An 18,167-nucleotide genomic window follows, 5' to 3' on the forward strand; every position below is an offset into this window, starting at 1 on the left:
CATGATAACAACCGAGACCGACGGCTTAACGTGCTCTCCGAGGCACGGTGGGGAGACCCACCAGGACTGCACAAACACCCAGACCACGGCAAACATCTGTATGGCCAATACAAATGTTTGTCATGTGCGGGGATCGAACCCGCAACCGCCAGCGCAACAGGTAAAATCGATGGCTGTGACCGTTGCGCCAACGCGGCGTCATCATCATCTTCAAGATCACAGCTAAATAATACTGGTGGTGTTCCTGTAGTGAGGTATGTTAGGTTAGACCAGAGCTCGGTATCCGCTTACCATCAACGTACCGTACGCTTGTTTGTACACATATAACGTAAATAAAATGTTTCAGAAAATATCGCTCAGGACTTATTTACCGGCATATGTAGAGAAACATTTTTATTTGGTTTCGTTTGGCATTAAAACAGCTTCTATGGAAAAATAAATCGGCACGTTCGTTAGTGAGCGATTATGTTCGTTAGGCTGCCTCTAGGATGATACCGAATTACAAAATGAGTTGGAAACTGAAAACTTTTTACATTCAATTGTTATTTGTTAAAGGATCTAAAAGTAATGTAACGTTTTTTTTTTTTGCTTAACCGATGTCATGGTTTATATTTTATTTATCTGTGATTGGCAGACCAACTATTTGGATATGACAAATGTCAACCATTATGAAAAGCAACTAATCTTCGTCAATCCTAAATGATATTAAACATTATCTCAAAAAAGTATCAAAACCTCATTTAAAACCGAAGTTAACTGAACGACAATAAATTAATTAAATTAGATTAAACCAACAAGTATTAAAAAAAAATCGTTACTACACAAATATGTACTTATATACATTTACGTTAGAGTTGAAATCAGTAGCATATAACTGTTTTATTTTATAAAAAAGATATATAATAATGTATTAATTTGTAAAATGACGATTTGAAAGTGCTCTTGGGGCTAATTTGAATAAAGCTGTTTTTGATTTTGATATTGATTTTGATTAAATATTTATATTAACTTCCTAGAGGTTACAAACGTCTTGTAAATTACAAATATGTTTATGACTCTGTTACACAACTTAAAACACAACAATCAGTGTTCCTCTACTGTATTATGCATGTATTATACATATAAAACTTCCATTATTCTATTTACTAAAGTAAACCGCATCAAAATCCGTTGCGTAGTTTTAAATATCTCAGAATACAGACAGCACGAAGCGACATTGTTTTATACTATGTAATGATGATAATACAAACATAGTACAACTAGAAATCTTATCGCTTTATTGTATATAGATAAATTAGGCTAACATAGAGAAAGATAATTTGCTACTAGAAAGACGGATGGTAGGTTATGATAATAAATAAAAAATAAACAGTAAAAAAAAACATCACACCATAGTTAATAAAACAACACTTGTAACTAGTTAATATACTAGAAGATAGCCATATAAATCGAAATATGAAGTATCTAAAAAAAAATACGAGGGCATAAATCATATCTACCAAGTACCTATCGACAAAACAAACAAAACTTTAAGAACGATGTATGCTAGCCCTACTTTTGCAGTTTCGAGCACTCAATAACTTTACCAATATCCCTGTTTAAATAAAATATTTAGTAACTAGCTTTAGTAGCTAGCCCACGGCTTCGTCTGCGTGGAATTCAACAAAAAAGTTATTGTGCAGTTCGCAGAGTTATAAAATAAATAAAATTTTAAAATAAAAGTAGCCTAAGTTACTCCTTATTACATCAGCTATCTGCCAGTGAAAGTCCCGTCAAAATCGGTCCAGCCATTTCAGAGATTAGCCGGAACAAACAGATAGACAGGAAAAAATTGTAAAAAAATATTATTTTGGTATCCGAAGAGACTTGCCATAATGCTTAGCGTTTGTGGACTATGAGAAGGCCTTTGATTTGATCGAGACATGGGCTGTGCTGCAGGCTCTCCAGAGGTGCCAAGTGGACTGGAGGTACGTCGAGGTGCTGGTCCTTATACTCTAACGCCACAATGTCGGTCCGTTTGCAGGACCAGAGAGGACCGGAATTTTTTGTTCAAAAACAATAAAATATAGCCTTTATCACTCCTGAATAATGTAGCTTTCTGTTAGTGAAAGAATTTTCATGCTCGGATTAGTATGTGCGAAGATTACCCCCTACAAGTTAAAAACTATACCTCTTTATAATATTAGTGTAGATAAGTATTCGAAATTTTATACTCCTCCGTCACTGCATTTGAGCAATTTTAAAAAAATTTTGGTACTTAATTTAAAAAGGGGTACAAAGTTTTTCTTTACGTATTAAAAATGAAGATTTCATTTATTAAATAAATCGATAATTTCACCAAGGCAAATAATACTTATCTAATTTATTAGGGTTGATAAATTCCAATAAAAAAAATAACAAGTTATTTTTACCATTTATTTACTTTATTGTGTAACTAACTGTACCCTGCGCGCGCTGCTACATTTTTTTTAACCGACTTCCAAAAAAGGAGGAGGTTCTCAATTCGACTGTATTTTTTTTTTTTTTTTTTATGTATGTTACATCACAACTTTTGACCGTGTGGACCGATTTCGACAATTTTTTTGTAATCGAAAGGTTTTGTGTGCCAATTGGTCCCATTTAAATTTATTTGAGATCTAACAACTACTTTTCGAGTTATATCTAATAATGCGTTTTTACTTGACGCTTTTTTCGTCGACCTACGTTGTATTATACGACATAACTTTTTAATGGATGTACCGATTATGATAATTCTTTTTTTGTTGGAAAGAAGATATCCCTAGTTTAGTACCATAATAAGAAAACCAGGATCTGATGATGGGATCCCAGAGAAATCGGGGGAAACTCTTGAAAATCCGCAATAACTTTTTACTGGGTGTACCGATTTTGATAATTCTTTTTTTTGTTGGAAAGAAGATATCCCTAGTTTAGTACCATGATAAGGAAATCAGGATCTGATGATGGGATCCCAGAGAAATCGAGGGAACTTCTTGAAAATCCGCAATAACTTTTTACTGGGTGTACCGATTTTAATAATTTTTAATTTAATCGAAAGCTGATGTTTGCCATGCGGTCACATAAAAATTTTATTGAGTTCTGATAACTACTTTTTGAGTAATCTTTGATAACGCGTAGTTACTTGACTATTTTTTCGTCGATCTACGTTGTATTACTCGTCGATGTAATTGAAGTCGGTTTTTTTTTCGTTTGCGAGCAAACACAATTATGGTCGTACCAACTCAGAAACCTTTGTTGGCTCATGCACAACATATTGCTGAACATCATGACATTATCAAATGCATAGTTTACGATTCTATAAAGGACATACAGAAAAACATTCATTTATATATATATAGATTGTTTAAAATAAAATAAATAAAAAACGGGTTCAAACCTTCATAACCTGTCACCGTTCAAGTTTCACATTAACATAAGATAAAAATATATGTAAATAAAATCACTTTTTATCATTATATATGTTGTATCAAAAGAAAAAGGATTTTAATTGTCATACGTCATCATCCTTACTATCGTGATTCCGGAGTGCTAAAAATAAAAAACTTATTTTAAACGTTCTATAAAATACGTCAGAGCGAAACGACTTCACTTAGTTACGTAGGATTTTTAACCCTTCACAACTAATTACAAATACATTTATAGCTTCGACCTCAGCCAAAATATCGTCATTGTGTTTGGTAATTGCAATATTTATGGGGAATAATTTTTTTAACTTTTGTTTTTTTCGTCGTTTAATACTGACGTAGCTGTGTTTTAATATAAAAAATATTTATTAAATATTGGCCGCTTGCACGTTTTATACAAATTTGTATATACCTATGTAAATTGCATTACTTATAAACATTTCGAACAAAACGTACCAGGCTCCTGCTGCTGCGAACTAACTGAATTCCTTTTAAATCAAGTTTAATATACCTAAAATATTTATTCTAATTGTTGACAGACAAATTTTTCTATTTTCGAAAATCACCTCCTAATTTGTAATATATTTTGATTTGTTGAAAATCTCAATATAAATTTTGAAAATAAAAATTTCGTAGGCTTTCGATATCGAAAAAACCGTAAAAGCTAAACTAACTTTAAGAAATAAAAGTAAGAAGTAGGTTATGCAAAAATATACAATTTTTAAATAATATAATTTTAAAACGAATAACTACGGAGTTTCTCGCCGAATCTTTTTTACATTTAAATATATATTATTTAACATAACATAATTGATAAATAAAACGAATGTAATTGTAATGTGTAAATAAGTGCTTATGGAGTATACTAAAATAAAGCAATGTATGATTTTGATTATATATCTCTGTATTTCTTTTATTGTGTAAAATTTTATTGGAACTTGAATTATCGCGTGAACGAATTAAAGGAGACGATTAGATACTTCCAGATAATTAAGTGTCGTCTTAGAATGTTTATTACGCAATAAGTATAAAAGAATTTTGGATTGTGGATATTGTTTATTCTCTGTATCTATTATAAGTAACAAAATATAATTTCACATTTTATTTGTAATACATAAAAATTGTTAATAAGTATTTATACCCATGTAAAGTACAAGCCGCGCAAGTGCTGTGTGGCTACGGCACTAAAGAATTTAGCCACCCCCTCTCTTCCCGTGGGTGTCGTAAGAGGCGACTAAGGGATAACAAGGTTCCACAACCACCTTGGGACTTAAGAAGCCGACCGATGGCGGGATAACCATCCAACTGCTGGCTTTGAAATACACAGGCCGAAGACGGGCAGCAGTGTCTTCGGTGCGACAAAGCCAGTACTGCGGTCACCAACCCGCCTGCCCAGCGTGGTGACTATGGGCAAAACACATGAGTTCACGTTATTTTTGGCGTCAACTTGTGGAGGCCTATGTCCAGCAGTGGACTGTATAGGCTGTAATGATGATGATGATGATGAAAGTACAAGCCTATTACGATAGATGACGTTATGATACGAGATAAGCCAATACATTGCGCTAAATTTTTATTTTATTTTCTTGACTGTGTTAGGTTAAAAAAACTTACAGCCTAATAAAAAAACATAAGAATGTTTTAGTGAATGATGATGTATTGGCACTGCGATCACAGCACTGGCTGTTGCGCCGACGTTCGTGGAATCAATCCCTACTTACGATAGATATTTGTAAAGGCTATATAGATGTTTGTAGTGGTCTGGGTTTTTGTGCTTATGTTTTATGTGATTTTCCGTACACCCGACACAGATGAGAATCTGTTGAGTGTGAAGTTCATATATAGAAATTAATATGTTTAAATTTATCTCCATTTATATCGTAATTGCGATACATATTACAATGTGTATTGTAAATACGAATCCCTTTTGTAAATTGTATTATGTATGTTATATAATATTGTTCTCAATCCAGATATTTCGTTTAGACTCTGTGATATATCAACCACTACATAATTCTCTAAATTACATGCAAAGCAAATACATTGAAGACAGCCAATATTAAAATAAAATGGACAGATATATGTGACAGAACTTTTAAAGAAGTCTTTCTTAAATACCTAGCTATTTGTCACACTCACTCACTTCAGCCTATCGCAGTCCACTGCTGGACATAGGCCTTCACAAGTTCGCGCCAAAAATGGCATGAACTAATGTATATTGCCCATAGTCACCACGCTGGGCAGGCGGGTTGGTGACCGCAGGACTGGCTTTGTCTTGTTGTCACTTCAGCAATGTCTTGCACTTTATTACTAATTTTCTCTCTGCTGTCCGTAAGAACCAAGACATTGCTTAAAGCGATAAAACTACCCTTTGAATGCTGTCTGTATACTATAAGTTTTAAATTAATATGTATAATACTATATTTGTCAGGTTCGTAGGGAATAAAATAAATATATAAATACTGAATCAAAAGTTTTCTAAAAAGAATTAAAAAGCTGATATTTATAGACATTTCACCTCACAAATAGCCCAATAAACAGTTAACAGAATACGCTTAAATATATTTTTAGCTACAGTACTCGCTCTTACTTTAATTATGTGTGATTTAATATTTCGTTTATTTTAGTTAATTAGAACTTGTATGATGATTCCATATGAAATGATAATGAACTCAACTTAATGTGTATAAATTAACATCTCGTTTAAGTTATAGGAATCAAGGTTATTTTTTTATTTTGATTATACAGAATATATCAGTGGAAAATAATGTTGGCTTTCTGTTTTTTTTTTCTGAAATAATTTGGAACTTTTTCGTGTTCAGCAAAAAACTGTATATTAAATTTATTTAATTCAACTAAATTATCGTCAAAAATAATAATAATATAACAAATACATTGAGCAAATGAACTTGAATCTTAAAGTAGTATGTTTATTATGCTAAAATAAGAATAATAATATTTAATATATTTATAATTTTTCCACATTTTATTATGATATATAGCTTCAAATAAATTTTTGTACCCGTGTCTTTTATCTAAAGCTTTATGTTCATCTGAAGAACTTTTTAATTATTCAGATGGTCCTTGATTGGATTTCTAGAATTCATTTACCATTATAATTGCATGTTTCTTTAATAAATTTTAAAGAATTTGATTCGTTTGAAATAAGTATTGAGCTAAGAATAATGTTATTTAGGCTTTCTATTCAATTTTTTTGTGTGAATGTTTTCTGATTTGACTTTTTTTTTGTTTGTTTTAATTATATATTTTTCATATTTTTCTCACATCTTAATTATCTTCTGTATTGTATAATATTTTCAAATAAGTAATTACATAACTTAATATGGTGCTTGGAAAGATGTATACAATTTTCATAAAAATAAATGTTATACATATAGATATGTGAGTTTGATTTATGGATGGTAGGTATATTTATATATATATTTGTGATTGAAGCAATGATTTAAACATTTTTTTTTTGTTAATATTTAAAGTTACTACTTTTTATTTGTTATACTGTAGTGTTAATTGGCTGTCCATAAAATACTACAAAACACAACTATTGATTAAACAAACTTATTTAGAAGGACAGTGCACATGACTGCTTTAGACTTGTACTAGCACTTATTTGTAATATAGAAATTGATTATAATTGTACTCAATAAGTAATATCTGATTCAAAAATAAAATAAAAGTAAATAACACATAAAAAGTGTATTAACACAATAAAATATAAATTCACCCTTCACCTTGAAACTTGGTAATACAACTTTAATCTGTCTATTGCTTATGAGTCTGACGTCAATTTTGTAATTAAAATTACATATTTGCGAACTACTACAACTTAATGTTTTCCTAATAACATGTTTCGTTTGTACATTATTACTTGTTTTTACATTTGTTTAGTATTCGTGTATACGTATATATAGTTTTAATCAAAAAAACGTACACAGTACATGTACTTCCTGACTTCCTTATAAGTTTACTTATAACTTTTTTATCTATACACATTATGTATTTGAATATTTACGAGTATAAGTTGAAAAGGATACTTACTCGTCTGATTTCGAAGTGCTAGGCTGTTGAAAATCATCCATCTCGCGTAAAAAACCATGGAAACTTCAAGAACTTGTAATTTACTACTTTTTAAAATAGCGCTCGGTTCTAAGAACCGACTCGTACTTCGCAAGAAACGTGGATGCACTAAAACTTTACGCAAAACCTCTATTTAATCAACACAATAATGATATAACGTAACTTTATAAATGATTTTTATAACTATATTGAAAAAAAAACACTTCGCAGTTCGCAGTTTATGATTTTAGTTCCACAATATCTACACAGACTAGCTGATAATAATATGTCAGACGTCACTGTCAAACTTAACGAACACGCTAATGTTACCGTATAGCATACTCATTTTTTCCATCTGTGATATTAATGTTCTAAAATTATTAAACGTTTCAAACCTCATAAAAGTATGAACGTTATTTAAATATTTATTGTAGAAATGAAACATCAACAAATCACTTTATGGTATAAACATTTTGTTATTACCTTTTTTTAACGCTGTTTAGATCATTGATTTCCAAGAATGTTCTAGAAATAGTAATTATTCAAAATCTTATCAGACACGTATTAGTATACAAATAAGAATATAAATCAAATAAACGACACTATATCTTGACGTTGCTTGATCATAATGTTAATTAATAGAAACGCTAATTGATGTTGACTACCGATGTTCCGATGGTAACTCATTAGGTTTTACAACAACAACAGCCATATTTTGATTCACCTTTGAAATTTTTATATAATATTTATTATGAAATCAGTATTTCGTGTATTTTGGTACTATTTACATTTAAATAAGCACTTACCGAGGATTATTATTGTAATTTACTAGTCAATAACTGCCCATTATATATTTTTTTTCAATTTTTCAATTGATACACTTAATGTATGAAAACATAAAAAATTAGACCGCCATCTTTAGAAGTCCACCATATTTGATGAGTTTTTATTAATAAATATGCCATTCATAGTGCAATTATAATATAAATCTATGTAAAGATAGGTAGTATAAAACAAAGTCGCTTCCCGCTGTCTGTATGCTTAAATCTTTAAAACTATGCAACGGACTTTCGAGAGGAAAGTGTGATTCCAGAGGAATGTCCATATGTATAATACATGCTTAATATAGTAGAGGAACACTAATAGTTGGGTCGCTAGTTTTATTATATTATACACTATTAATTATTTGTAAAACCAGTAATGAACAGCTCATCCTGATACGTTTTTTTTTTACATTCTAGAAGCAAATGAAATATGTTCGCTGCCAAACCACTTGACTACGCGATTTGTAGTATAAAATATCGACTTGGAAAACTGAAAATATACGTAAGAACCCGTTAACCAAAGTAAGGGTAAGTAGAGATTTTTCTAATTCCCTCCCGGACCGGTATAATTATTGAATGGTCCCAAAATGTTGTTTTAAGATAAATTCCGATTATGCGGAAATACTTGGATAAAAAGTCTATATGGTCCACAGTCTTCTATATCTTCCGTGAAAATCCCATAAAAATTGGTTCAGTCGTTCCGAAGATCTGCCCGGACAAACTGAAAACTGAAAATCGTTTGAGTATCGTGTGTAGTGTATACTTGAAAAAACATCGTTACTTAGATACTTTAAAATCCCCACAGACACTTCAGTTTCATTTATTAGTAATGTAGTAAATATAGATGTATAGATACTAGAAAAAAAATTCTTTGTTTTTTTAACCTTGACGCAAAGAGGTGTTTTAAGTTTGACGCTTATATCGGCGAACATCGTCGTCAAACTTAAAACACCCCTGTGGCATCGTGGCTCTAGAACGGATGGACCGATTTCGATTCGGTGATACAGTTTCATAATCCATTTTGTATAACGTATGTTTGTGTACATATTTTCATTGTTAATATATGAATCGGTAAAAGAGATAATATAGATAGTTTTAAGACTTATCGGCCGATATAGATAAAACCAGTTCATTAACGCCCGCTTCCTATAGAAATTACGCGACTGACAATTACAGTTTCCGATACTTTTAGGTACTAGTACAGTAGCAGTAATTACTTCTCCATAGATTTTTCGATGACGGATTGATGTCCAGTTTAATAATGACAACATAGTGATTTTTTTAGATATCTAATATAAAAAATATTATAAATATTAATTTATATATTATGGGTTGTCTGGAAGAAATGGCTAATTAGCCATAAGTCCACCCATTGTACTTCACTGTCTGTAACTATCTTTCTGGTTTGTTTGTAATATATTTGTGGTGTACAATAAAGTATAAAATAAATAAAAATAAAATATTAAAAATATTATAAAATATATAAAGTATTATAAATATAAAAATAAATATGTTTATTTATATATTTTGATATATTATACACAATTTCTTTCGAAACAAATACAATTTTGTTTATTTGATTGAAAAATAAAAATGCGGGAAATCGAAATTCTTTATCATTAAATTTTAAATACTCAGCTTGTACACAAAGAGTGTAATTTAATTATTTAGATTTATTTTATTTTATTTTATTTATTAGGTTAGCCAACAGTTGTTTACACTGATTCACAGACATTTAACATTTAAATATAATTAATACATAGCACAAGTGCAACAACCACTTATAGGCTAACACCACATGCAAAAATCACCGTTGCACTTAGTGAAAGATAGATTATGGTTGCATTAGATAACACATAACCCAGCAATAATCACATAATATCAGATAAATTTTGGGAATTACATAAAAACACATCATAATGTCATCATTACTTACAATATAAAAATTTCACAATTGATAGAAAAATTGATTCATAGTACATTAGAGATACAAGTATTCACGTTTCATAATTTACAGAAGCATAATAAATAATTTAAAAGGAAGAAAAAAGAAAAAAATAAGTCACATACTAAATTCACACTTAATGAAAATAATCTTAACTTGGTGGGTAGAATGTAAACAGCAGTGATCGACAGTGTATATAATATGTTGCGGACAAAACATGCATTAAAAATGACTGGATGTGGCATGGCCACAGAAATCCAAATAATAAGACTGACTCATTATTTAGACTTCTGCGGGCATGACACTTCAGAATAGCACAGTGATACGTAAATATAATCTATTTCCCCTGTTCTGCTTTTAGTTCTTAATATGTAATTCATCCATTTATTCACTCATCTCAAATTCATTAATATATATCAAATAACGTATAATTAAGAATGAAATCACTTTGGTTTAAAACAAATATATTAATAGACTAGCTGACCTGGCGAACTTCGTATCACCTTATTTTTTTCTGAAATATAATAATAACATAATATATCAAAATAAAATATAGCCTGTCTTTTAAGTTGGATCAAACTGCACACGGTGGGCAAATTTGACTAAAATCGGTTAAGTAGTTTAGGAGTCCATTGAGGACAAACATTGTGACACGAGATTTATATATATTAAGATTGGTGAAAGGTTTTTTTTTTTTCATTATTGTAACGGATATCCCAACACGACAAGCAGTAGCTGTTGTGATTTCAGGTCAAGCACGAACAAATATGTAGGTATTTAGCAGTCATTAATCTATAGGGTTTTTTTTTTTATAAATCAGTCATCATCAGTGCAAAAAAACATTTAATGAGATAACTCCTCGCTTTGTTGCCTCCACTGGTGACTTTTTGGCGGAGGGTTGGTTAATTTTTTGTCCAGAGAATCGGCACACCGATTCAATGGAGAAACGCGGCCAGCATTCTTGACACAATTCCACGCGGACATGATTTGTACTCTGTAATCTGTAAATAGTTAGTTCTTAAGAGTGTATGCTACCTCAAATTGCTTAATTAACCACTTAGCAGGGTGTCCATATCTTCCAAACTACTGAATATTTAACTTTGAAATTTATGTATGGTAAAGTTCAGGACATAAACTATCTTTCATATGCTTCGAAAACACGATTCCATAAAATTTTCTCGATACAAAAAATCGCAAAGTTACCTCTATTTTTGTATTAAAACCTTTATATCTCAGTAAATATAGAAGATATGGACTTGAGATTAAGCATTGTAATTGAAATAAGTATGACGAACATTTTATATGTTGCGTGTTTTAAAAAATAACTATTGATAATGTTTATGGGGAGAAAATACATATAGTTCGCGCGATGAACAACCAAGCGCTCTTAATTCTCATGTGTATTAGTACGGGTGAAATCTGAATTCGAGCTGAGGTAGTGTAACCCCTTAAGTTTTGAATTGTTAATATGTATAATGTTTAATTAAACTGTTAAATAATATGTATTTATGTGATTTATAAAGAAAGTAATTAATGAGGACAAGACTGATCTCTAAGATCATAGTATAACTGAGATTTACAAATACTATAAAATTAGCGTAATAGATTTATCGAAATAGGTAAATTATTGACTATTTACCGTGGTCTTATTTACAAGTCTTGCAACGGAACCCTATTTCAATAGTGAGAGATTAGTACGATAGTGTAATTACTTTTCTTTCGCGCCAATGCCGCTGTACGTCACTGCTATCGAGGTGCGATGGGCAGCGTTCTATTTTAAAACATAAATGCAGGCAAATCATAAGTTTCTACAATAAAACAACTCGTATTGTGCTTATGTTTATTATATCTTTTGTGCTTATTATACGGGATGTCCGGTAGAGTTAGACAAAAAAAGAGGAAGGTAGACGAAAGGCTGACCTTCAACCAACCAACATATTAAATAATAACCTTAGCAAAAGTTTCACCGTTTCTAAGATATTAATTTTTTTTTTGTACTTTTTTCGAAGAAAAGACATTTTCCTATCTATCTTTTGATGCTGTACAAAAACAAACCTATACATTGTTTTTTTTTTTTTTTGTATGTCAAATACTCTCAAGTGGTTGATTTATTATTTCAAATATTCTATGCGGTAAATACAATTTTGGAACGTCGAAAAAAAGGAATACTTTGTATTTTATTTTTTTTGAAAATAGACTTACTCAACTTTGATCTCCAGCCGTTTTTTTCGCTGGGAAATGCATTTACGCACTAGTCCCACCGCCCAAAGGCGACGGGAGTATGGGGGCTCCAGGTGCGGTAAAAAATCGCACGAACTACCCACTAAAACCCAGCAGTACCGTCATCCTCATTGTGAGGCGCCACGCGATCGCTAGTGCATACAACCGTGACGCCCCGACGGTAGACCTGCCTGTGCAGGCCACCTTCGCTTATAGAGCGCTCACAGGCACCTAGTGCGCTCTATCATCCACGTGGAAGAAGGAAAAGGGCATCAGCTCTGTTGCAGGGGGTGAAGGAATGCATAGCGGCGTCCCCTTCTCGCGGGTCGCCTCCTGCGTAACGCATCAGCATGGCCTTATGCTCCGTAGTCTTCTTCAGCGCCATGAGCTCTTCACAGAAAGAGGCCACGGCGGAAATACCTAATAGGCCATAACTCATAAACGATAGGTAAGTTTTAGTTAAGAAAAAAAGTGAATAGGAAACAAAAGCTGCGAAATTTTCATTTCTACACTTAGGGTCTCCACAACTTATCCCCCTTAAGTGCATAGTTTCGATATCGGCCAAAAACGTTTTTTATCTGCTCCAGCTGTTTCAGTCTTAATTTTGTGATTTTATACTCAGTAACTTTTTTTTTATATAACTAGGTTGGCAAACAAGTGTACGGCTCATCTGATGGTAAGCGATCTCCATAGCTTATAGATGCCTGTAACACCAGAAGCGTCGCAAACGCATTTCCGACCCTATCCCCAATTCCCTCCAGGAGCTCTGGTCACCGTATTATATTTAGCTTTGGTTTTTTGTAAGGTCGAGTGTAGTACTGCCCCAGTCGGGCTACTCCATATTTTCAGCAGGATATTTGCGGTTGCTTGACTATTTTAAAAATGATTTGCAGATCGATTAGCTCGTTGAAACACACACTTTAAAAACTGCCTTAGAAGCATTTCTAGAAAATATTTTTTCTCAGAAAAACGGCATTAAGTAGTTTTACACAGGATATCAAGAAAATGAAAAGTTCGAGTTTCAAATATTTAATTCACAATTTGGCAATACTGTTGACACTACAGTAACTATTAAAATACATAGATCGAAATAAAATTATAACATTTCCATTACATGTGTTAGGCCTTAAGTGTAACTAAGAATAATCTGTGTAAAAAAATTGCGTTATTTTTTTAATTCACTCATCATTTTTAATCAAATATATCATAAAATTTAAATAAGTTAGAATAAAAAAGTTAATAAATTCATAGAACAATTCGCTATAGCATACTTGTTGAAGAACGAGATAAATAAATTTAATTTGGATTCATCCTTGTAGATATAATAAAACCTCAAAAGAGCCGTATTGAAGTGCGGACTCATAGTTAAGTTGGGGCGTATATGCGAATATGTCAACGTACTAATTTGAAAATCATTACTTTATAATATATGTATGTTATAACGTCAAATCGTAAAACCGGTACTAGACATGTATCTGTAATTACTAGTGTACAGGTTACTTGCATTTATGTTTTTATGCCTGAACATAAAGTACGATTTCTAAGAGCGAAACTGTTACTGGCGAAGACACTGTAACCTGTGACACAGCTTTCTCTAAGCTAGCACAGGCTGCAGGTCTCTATTATGTAAACTACCTACTTTGGGTAAAATGAAATAATTTTAAAGTAATTTTGTTGTTCTCTCTGAAAATATAGCCCGATGAGCTTACAACTTTACAAATTACAATGGATATATATATTTATAAGACTAACGATTTCCACAATAACGCGTAAACTAACGTCGATTGTTAATCTATCAATTCCTTGGGCTGTATCCATACTCTAAATCCTATTTAAACGTCATCTATATATATATTTCCAAAGAGAGTAGATGAAACCTAGACTTATCATTAATCATTATTTTGATCGCCATAGCAATATAATATATTATAATTATGAAAAATGTATAGAAACGTACTTCAAAATAAATTCATCATAAAAAAGGTTTTATAAATACTGGTTGCAATTACGAATAATCAAAAGTAAAAAAAAAAAAAAAATGTAGTATGGCTATTTTAACTATAGTTAGGATAGTTTACATTGTTCCTAAGTACTCTTATGAAATCTGTCAAGGACGGTTGGTATATTTTATTGCAGTTCTTTATTATTATTTTTTTCTATTTCAGTCATAATTTAGGCAAGAATTTTTTTCATTACAGCATTCAAACTATTCCATCTTTTTACGATGTTTCTAATTGTTTTTTAACATATCATACTGAGAGTTCTCAAATGCCAGTTCTTCTCAGTTCCTAATTTTGTTGTAATATAACTTTGCATACTAATCATATACAGACATTGTCAATACCATGAATTAAAAAGTTGTATAGTTCAATGCCATTGTTCGGCTACATAAGGTTAGTATATTCCGGTTCATGACATTTGACACGATGTTAATGTCAACAATTAGTATTTCTTTTTATATGCAGACACGTTTAATATGTATAATTTTATAGTAAATAAGTAATAGATAGTCTTGTTATTAAATAGTGATAGCGCGACATAATTATAGGCCTTAGAATAAAACCTAACACTAGAATACAAAGTATAGTTGAATATATAAAATTTATCTAAAACGTTACTTAGTCGAAAATTTAAAATATAAAAATTGACAGTTTATCGGACTTTAATTTGAGATAAAACTAGACTAATTCTTCTTTAATATTTGGTATTTTTTTTTTTGACTGGATTAATTTCTTCATTTTCTCACGGACTATGATATTATACTTTTTTCACTTGGCAACAATTTTTAGTTTTTTTTTGTTATGTAACAATTTACAGGGTTGCCAACTCTTAAAACAAGATAAGTAAGTAGTGAAATTAAATAATGAAAAAAAAAATATTTTTGGAATGTTTGACAAATGCAGTCGTTTTAAATATTATATATAGCAAGGAATTTTAATTCATTTTTATATTAAATAAACAGTTGACAACTTCCTTAATTAAACAAAGGTATTTTTCGGATAATTTTTTATAAGTATTGACAACTTAAATTAATGTTAAATAAAATCGCAGATTTAATTTTACACAAAATAAAATTTTAATTAATTTTGACTAGCCCGTTGGCGAAGTTTGTAGTGACCCCGCTTTCTGCTCCGGGGGTTGTGGGTTCGATTCCCGCCCGAGTCTGGGTGTAATATATATATTGTGTTTATCGAAAAAAAAGCTATACCAGTTAGCTGTTACCTATAACATAAGCATTAAGTTACTTACTTTAGGAACAGACGACCATGTGTAGATATATGTTTTTTTTTCCTAAAATGATTTATTTAAGAAATAAATATAGCATAAATAAATTCACATCGGACGCCAGCAGTGCATTGAAACAACGTCTCGTTGTATAAAATTAGACTAAATAAAGAGTTTATATAACTATAAATTAGGTAATTAATGTAAAATATTTTTAATAAATAAAGAATGATCTTTTTTTTACATTACGAAATAAATTGTTTGACACGCCCTATTCTATATATATTGCAATTCGTATTTCAACTTGCATTTCAAACTCAGAACAGTATTTCATTTATGTGTAGACAATAGTGATCACAAAAATATAAAAATAAAAACTTTTAGAGTACATAGTGGAATACGATTAAAATAGCAGGATAGTAAAAAGAATAATTTCTTCCAAAGATTGTAAGAGTTACCTACTATTCGAATTTTTCCTTTAATTTTGAACGTATGATCGCTAATTTGGCTTTGCGAATAAACACTAAATTCGCTTCAGTTCCTAATATTCCGAAGTTACATAAACAATCGTATATAGACGAGTCTTAATCTAAGCATGCAGTATACATTCAAAAAGTTTAAATAACGACAGAATTAAATTGCACATTTTAACGACCCTTCTACGACATTCGCAAAATTTATGAATAGGTATCATTATTTTTTTGACGTTATACATTTTTTTATATCTGAAATTCTTGACGCTACATGGTGCCAAAGTAGAAAATGTTTTCACCAATATCATATCCATACAAATAAATAAAATTGGAGTGTCTGTTTGTAATATTAAGAGGCTCCCCCTTCTCAATGACCTTGAGCATTTAGACTTTACCACACCCCACCCACCCGCACTTCACCTGATCAGTATTACGCAAAGGTTATTAAACTCGGCCATCTACCGGCTCTAGCTTGTACTAGTTAGGACATGCGATTGATCCGTTTCCTAGAGCAAGAGCTTGCGTACAAGTTGTGATCATCCATAATTATTATTTAATTTTCTTCTTGTCGTGTCGATCATTTAGGCTATAAAATTATATTAATTACTAGTTGTTACTTGTTGTTCAGTTCGCAGTTATAAAATAAATAAATTTCTAAAATAAAAGTAGCCTAAGTTACTCCTTACTATATCAGCTATCTGCCAGTGAAAGTTCCGTCAGAATCGGTCTAGCCGTTTCAGAGATTAGGCGAAACAAACAGACATACAGACAGACAAAAATTGTCAAAATGCTATTTTTGTGTATGTATCGTGTATACATCCATATGAATTTAGTAAAAAGCGGTTATTTTAATATTAAAAGCAGCCGCTCCAATTTTATTTGTATAGATATACTAAATTTATATTTTATTCTATTATCGGCTCGGTGAAGATCGACTTTAGGTTCGGATCTTAGACCACAAGCTAAGCAGCTTTACATTTAAACAGCTCAAAATTAATAATTTAAATTATTTTTTTATTTGAAGTAAATACAATTGCAAAATTCAACAGTAAGTCTGTCTGTCTGTTACATTTTGATGCCTATCTTGGATTAAAAAAAGTAAATAGATTTGCGCGTAAGGAAGAGCAGCGTGCGATGACGAGCGACACAAGTTCCCCGTACAAAGGCCTCTGGCCGTCTGCCGCGAGCCGCCTGTCGCCCGGAAAATAACCAGAAATTATATTTTTACGATTTTCTAATAAAATACTGCACTTAACAAAAAACCCTTCTGTAGAAATATTAAGTACAGGATTCTTAATTAATAAAAAAAATATTCACTATTGTAAGTAGTAAAATTAGAAAGCCTATACGATTTTTGTACGCGAAAGGAGGTCCAGGTAAACAATTATTTCTCTTTATTTAGAGAGTTTTATACAATTATCTTACAGTCACATTAATAAACTGAATCCGAGTTACAACATATATTTATTTGATATTTTTAACGTAACTTTAACGTATACTTTATAGCACATGAAAACGGCCGAATTTGTCTGGGATCCCCTTAAAATAACCGCTTTTAACTAAGTCATACACGGGTACATAATATACCAAAATAACATTTTTTTCAATTTTCGTCTGTCTGTCTGTTTGTTCTGGCCAATCTCTGAAACGGATGATTGATGACTGATTTTGACGGGACTTTCACTGGCAGATAGCTAATGTAATAAGAAGTAGCTTAGGTTACTTTAATTTTAGAAATGTATTGATTTTTATAACTCTGCGAACTGAACAATATTTTTTTTATTATATTCCACGCGGACGAAGTTGCGCGCTCAGCTAGTTAACATATGTGATCATTGTACACACTCCACTTTTAAGGTAACGTTGATTGTTTATTTGCGTATTTGTGTTAGTTAGTACAAGCCAAAAAAAAATCGCTATGCAGTACTTATTTGTTCAAAATAAACTCAGTTCTAAACTACAGGAGTTTTTGGTACTAGTATCA

This window comes from Melitaea cinxia, chromosome Z (assembly GCF_905220565.1).
Source record: "Melitaea cinxia chromosome Z, ilMelCinx1.1, whole genome shotgun sequence".
NCBI lineage: Eukaryota > Metazoa > Arthropoda > Insecta > Lepidoptera > Nymphalidae > Melitaea > Melitaea cinxia.